Source organism: Mus caroli, chromosome 19 (genome assembly GCF_900094665.2).
Source record: "Mus caroli chromosome 19, CAROLI_EIJ_v1.1, whole genome shotgun sequence".
Classification (NCBI taxonomy): Eukaryota; Metazoa; Chordata; class Mammalia; order Rodentia; family Muridae; genus Mus; species Mus caroli.
In genome coordinates, this window is record NC_034588.1 from 43,345,712 (window position 1) to 43,351,582 (window position 5,871).

Consider the following 5,871-nt stretch of genomic DNA (forward strand, 5'->3'; position numbering starts at 1 on the left):
TAAGCACTTTGCACAAACTCACTATCAATAAAGCTAGAAATTGAAGGCATATTTTTTTTTCTACTTTACTGGATTCTTTCATCTACCACCCTTCTCTATCCCAATCCCTTCTAAACCACAACAGTAAGTAGGAAAAGAAAGGCTAGAGGGGAAAGGGCATAGACCTCTTTAGACTACTTCCTGCTGATTAGGGGCACCGAGTTCCTTGGGGACAGTCTGATCTTCGATGTCAAGATATCCAGTTTCTTCGTCTGGTCTCCTTGCTCACGATCACTTGACAAGCCATAACAGCGGCTTCGGTCTTTCTTGGGGCTCTGGCATTTATACACCTTCTGAAGCATCCCCAGGGAGCCAAACGTAAACTAACTTCATCTGGCAAAAGTCACACCCCTCCTAGAGCACGAGACAAATCATGATTAGTGGCTCTGGACAGTCTGAAGCAGCCCCATAGACCACACCTGGGATTAAAACAAAAACATATTCAAATAACATTACTAGGTTTTTAAAGAAACCCAAATTCCCACTATGAGAAATCAAAGCATTTTCTCCCTAAAATGAAAGTCTTATCAATGATATTTCCATGGACTTCCTGCTGACAAAATGCCCATGCTCTTCTCTTATGCTCTGTGCTATGGTCACTTGGCAATGGTAAGACACCCCAGCGAGTTGCCACATTGGCTCTGAGGCCACAGAGGGAGGGGCTTAGGTGTTAGTCAGGGCCCTCTGTGGAGATGGGGGTGGGTAGTGATGTCAGGCTAGAGGTTCTCACACAGTGTCTGCTTAACATTCATGATGACAGGATCACTCCAAACCCCACCTCAGGAAGCCACCACGCCTGTCACTGCTTCAGCGCCACAGAAGGCAGCTTATGAGGGCTCCTGGGAACAGGCCTGAGAAAGGGGGGCTTTCTGTCCTCATCTTTAGGGGCTTTGGTCTTTGACGCATCCCTTGACTTCCTCTGTGTGAGTTTTAATTCCAGTCAGCAGATGCAACAGAGCAGATCCCTGAAACTGGCTTAGCACCTCAACGTCTCTGAACACCCCTCTCCTGTTCCCACCCCTCCAGCATCTGGGCTGTGGGCCAGGGGCCTCCTCTCACTGGTAGCTGCCTCTCCTGTCTCCATTAATGATGAAAAGGGGTATGGCGCTTTAGCAATACATGCTGCTGCCCAGAAAGAACAGATACGTAATACACGGTGATGACTGACAGGGTTCATCTCTGTGACTCCCTTCCCCACCTCTTGGGGAACTGTGCTGTGCTTCATAGTGAAGGCACACACTCCCATTCGGAGTCCATGCTTTTCATGTAAGCCTCCTGGACAGCTCCCTGAGAGCCAGGCAGCTCCCAGGAAGTTCTGGGACTTCCAAGGTTATTGATTCAACTTGGACATAACATTCCTTCTGTCCTGTCATTACTGATTCCCCTTTACCATGTCCTATGAGCACTCAGAAATGCTCACCCCTTCCAGACAGCACTAAATATCATCTCTTATTTTAAGTTGGATTTATTTTCTAGTGATTACATCATGCACTTTTTTTTTTAAAGATTTATTTATTTATTATATGTAAGTACACTGTAGCTGTCTTCAGACACACCAGAAGAGGGAGTCAGATCTCCTTACGGATGGTTGTGAGCCACCATGTGGTTGCTGGGATTTGAACTCAGGACCTTCGGAAGAGCAGTCGGGTGCTCTTACCTGCTGAGCCATCTCACCAGCCCCACATCATGCACTTTTAACCAGAAATGAAAAAACAAAAACAAAAATAAAAACAAACCCGTAGTTGGAGGACTAGTTGACCATGAGTGGAAGGGAGGCAGAAGCTTGAAGTGTGAGCTTGCATCCCTGGAGAGAGGTCCTCTCCCCACCGTCTGCAACATACAGATGGAGCGACTCAAAGGCTGTGCCCAGCTCCTAGGTTTTCAGTGGCATGTCAACTACTGTGTCCTGGTGCTAGAATTCCAGGAACTACCATACCTGTAGCTGGGACCTGATGCCCCATCTTGGGCATGTACACTGAAAGATTCCATACTCAGAATCAAGTTGTGGGACAGTCCTGACCTGAACTGATGGGTGGAAACAGCCTCTTCCAAGCCTCTTTAGAGAGAGAGAGAGCGGAGAGAGGCTGAGAGGGTGCCCTGAGGTCAGGCGGACGGTGGGCTTTCTTCCTTGTGGCACAGCTGGTTTTAAGATTTTTTTTTTAAAGATTTATTTATTATTATATGTAAGTACACTGTAGCTGTCTTCACACACTCCACAAGAGGGAGTCAGATCTCGTTACAGATGGTTGTGAGCCACCATGTGGTTGCTGGGATTTGAACTCCGGACCTTTGGAAGAGCAGTCAGGTGCTCTTACCCACTGAGCCATCTCACCAGCCCGCTTTTAAGATCTTTTTAACTCATAGGAAAACAGCTCACAGAGCTGATATTATGAAGAGTGGTGGATGCAAACACTAGAGTGCCAGCTGACGGGTTTTATTTCATTCCTCATTCATTGTGTGCTTTTCTTTTCAGCCTTTCAGCCCACCACACTATTGGATCTACTGTTAATAAGGTCAGCAGTGACCTCCTGGTTGCCAAGTTCTTTGGCTCTCCTTCAGAGCTCCTTTCGTAAAACACTCCACTGAGATCACCCACCGTTTGCTTTGCCCCTGCCCTCTCCTGTGACACGCTGCACCATGTTCTTTGGATTCTTTTTGATCTTCTTCTCTGTCCCACAGCTGTCTAATGTATGTCAAGTTTCCTTAGTTTGGTCTCTGGCCCTTCTCCATCAGCATCCTCTTTGGATGATCTTACCCCATCAAGGTCTTAACCCTCACCAATATTCGACACTTATCAGATAGGAGCTGCTACTGACCTTCACCAGATTGGAGATCCTTAAACTAGAGATGTCAGCTGTTGGCTCTCAACATTCATCTTTGCCAATAGCTTCTGCTCGTGTGCCCTGTTGGCCTGACTGAAGCAGGAGAATTTAGCTTGAGGAGAATCAGTCCTCAGAATAGGGAAGGAGGGGCCGTGAGATACAGCGAAACAGGTAAAGGCGTCTGCTGCAGACCTTGATAGCCTGAGTTCAATCCCAGAACCTTGAAGGGACTGACTCTTGAAAACTGTCCTCTGACAGGTGCCAAGGTACATGTATGTACACACACACACACACACACGCACATTAAATATATAAGTATAGCAAATAGTAAGGCTATTCAAATTTTCTGTTCTAAGAGCCTGACTTTAGACTGTCCTTAGAGATGTAGGCAGTTGCCTCAGATGCTGATAGACACATGAAATAGAGACTTTTTTTCCATTAAAATCAAAAGCGAGCCGGGCGTGATGGCGCATGCCTTTAATCCCAGCACTCAGGAGGCAGAGGCAGGCGGATTTCTGAGTTCGAGGCCAGCCTAGTCTACAGAGTGTGTTCCAGGACAGCCAGGGCTATACAGAGAAACCCTGTCTCGAAAAAACAATAAATAAATAAATAAATAAATAAATAAATAAATAAATAAAATCAAAAGCAGATTTAAAAATTGTTGTTGTTGTTTGTTTGTTTGTGTGTTTTTGCCATAGGGTCTCACAATGTAGGCCGTGCTGGGTCGGAACTCATTATGTTGACCAGGCTGGCCTTGAAGTCACAGAGAAATGCCTGCCTCTGCTTCCTGAATGCTGGGATTAAAGGCGTCCGTACCATTCCATGCAAAAACAGGCTCTTTAGATGACCAGTGCAACTGCTAAATCTGTAACTAGACTAATCTACCTATTTTAACAATGATGACAAGTCACCAAAATCTGAAATAACATGGGGTGAAACACCCCCTGGTGTCTGCTTCCCTAGTTTGCTGAGCTGTGGGCAAGCAGCAGTTCCAGGCTCCCAGGGCCGCTGTGCCTTCAACACCAGGATAAACTGAATCCACTCAAAACACTGGAGAGACCCAGTCAGACACTACCGTGGGCAACGGAGTGAAGCTCATACAAACCCATCATTGTAAAGTAGCATGCAACATGCTTGGTCAGAGAGGCTCTCTCACATGTCATGAGCCTGGCCAATTTCTACGATGTGGGAATGAAACTGTAAATTCTTTTTGAGTGAAAAGTTCTAACACAAGGCTGGGCTTGGAGGCACATGCCTGTAGTCCCGGAAGTAGAGGCAGGAAGATTGGGAGTTCAAGGCCACCTTCTGCCTTGAAAGCCAGCCTGCCTCAAAACACAAACAAAAAAATCTAAAAACACCCTCCCTCAAGATATCATCACCAAGTATCGAACAAAATATGTTCCAATCTTTTCGTATTTGTTATTAAGAAAGAGGTCACCACAGCAAGATGTTAAGAGCAAAAACAAAACAAAACAAAACAAAACAAAACAAAACAAAACAGAAAAGTTAGCATTGATGCTGGGGTTTTGTTCAGTCCTAAATTTTACCCCCAATTCCACTATGAAGTTAGCACTCTTGTTATTAAAAACAAGCTAGTTTCCTCCTCCTCCCCGCTTCCCCTCCTCCCCTCTCGCCCTCCCCCTTTTGGTTTTTCAAGACAGGGTTTCTCTGTGTAGTCCCAGCTGTCCTGAAATGCTGTCTGTAACCAGGCTGTCCTTGAACTCCCAGTGCTTTTGTCTCCCAAGTGCTAGGATTAAAGGCATGTACAGCCCAGCCAGGAATTACTTTCTTAAATAGGTAAAATGACCTTTTAAAATGATAATAAAGGAATCCTATAAATCATTATATGTCTGCATATAATGTTTAAAAACAATATTTACTGAAACTCATATAGAAAGAAAAAAATAGTTTAAACTGATCTTTGTCTAAGATGTCAAATCAATAATTCTCCCAGCAGAAAGCACCAGGAAAATAGAACACTGTTTTCTGATTTTTTTTTAAACATTTATTTTATTTTATTTTGAACTATGAGGCTGTTACGGTGTCTGTGTCTATGTATGTGAGCTCAGGTGCCAGAGGCCCTGGATGCTCCTGCAGCTGGAGTTACAGGTGTTTGGGAGCTGCCTGGTGTGGGAGCCGGGAAGGCCACTCAGGTCCTCTGCAAGCACAGTGTGTGCTTTTAACCACTGAGTCACCTCTCTAACCACCGCCTGGATCCTTTTTCGCCTTATGTGTTGGAGATGTGCTCTTCAGTGATGAAAGGTTCTTAGGCCAGTCAGGGGAGTGTATTTGGAAGGGATTATGGGGCCCTAGTCAACCTCTGGCTTCCTCTTTTGAGAAGTGCCTGAGGATCTGCACCAGAACCTTACAATTCGATTTGAACTTTTGGCCTCCAAAACTGTGAGCTAAAGAGGTAGGTTATCCTACCTCAAATATTTTGTTATAACATTGAAAAATAGAGTAAAGCAGATATAGTGGTACAATCTTGTAATCTCAGCAATTAGGAGGCTGAGGCAGGAGGATCATGAGTTTGAGACCAGGCTAAGCTAAATAGTGATATCCTTTCTCAACAAATGAACAAAAATAACTAAATTAGTCCTCCAAATAAATTCCCAACAACAAAAAGACTAATGCAGATGATGTCACTAATGATTCATACCAAACATTTAAGGGAAATGATGCTGATTGTCCATAATTTTTTGAGAAAATAGACCAGGCAGTGGCTACATGCTTTTAATCTTAGCACCTCGGAGGCAGAAGCAGGAGGATCTCTTTGAGTTTGAAGCCAGCCTGGTTTACAGATTGAATTCCAGGACAGCCAGGGCTACAGAGTAAAACTCTGTCTCAAAAAGCTAAAAGTAGCTGGGCGTGGTGGTGCACGCCTTTAATCCCAGCACTTGGGAGGCAGAGGCAGGCAGATTTCTGAGTTCGAGGCCAGCCTGGTCTACAAAGTGAATTCCAGGACAGCCAGGGCTACACACAGAAACCCTGTCTCGAAAAACCAAAAAAA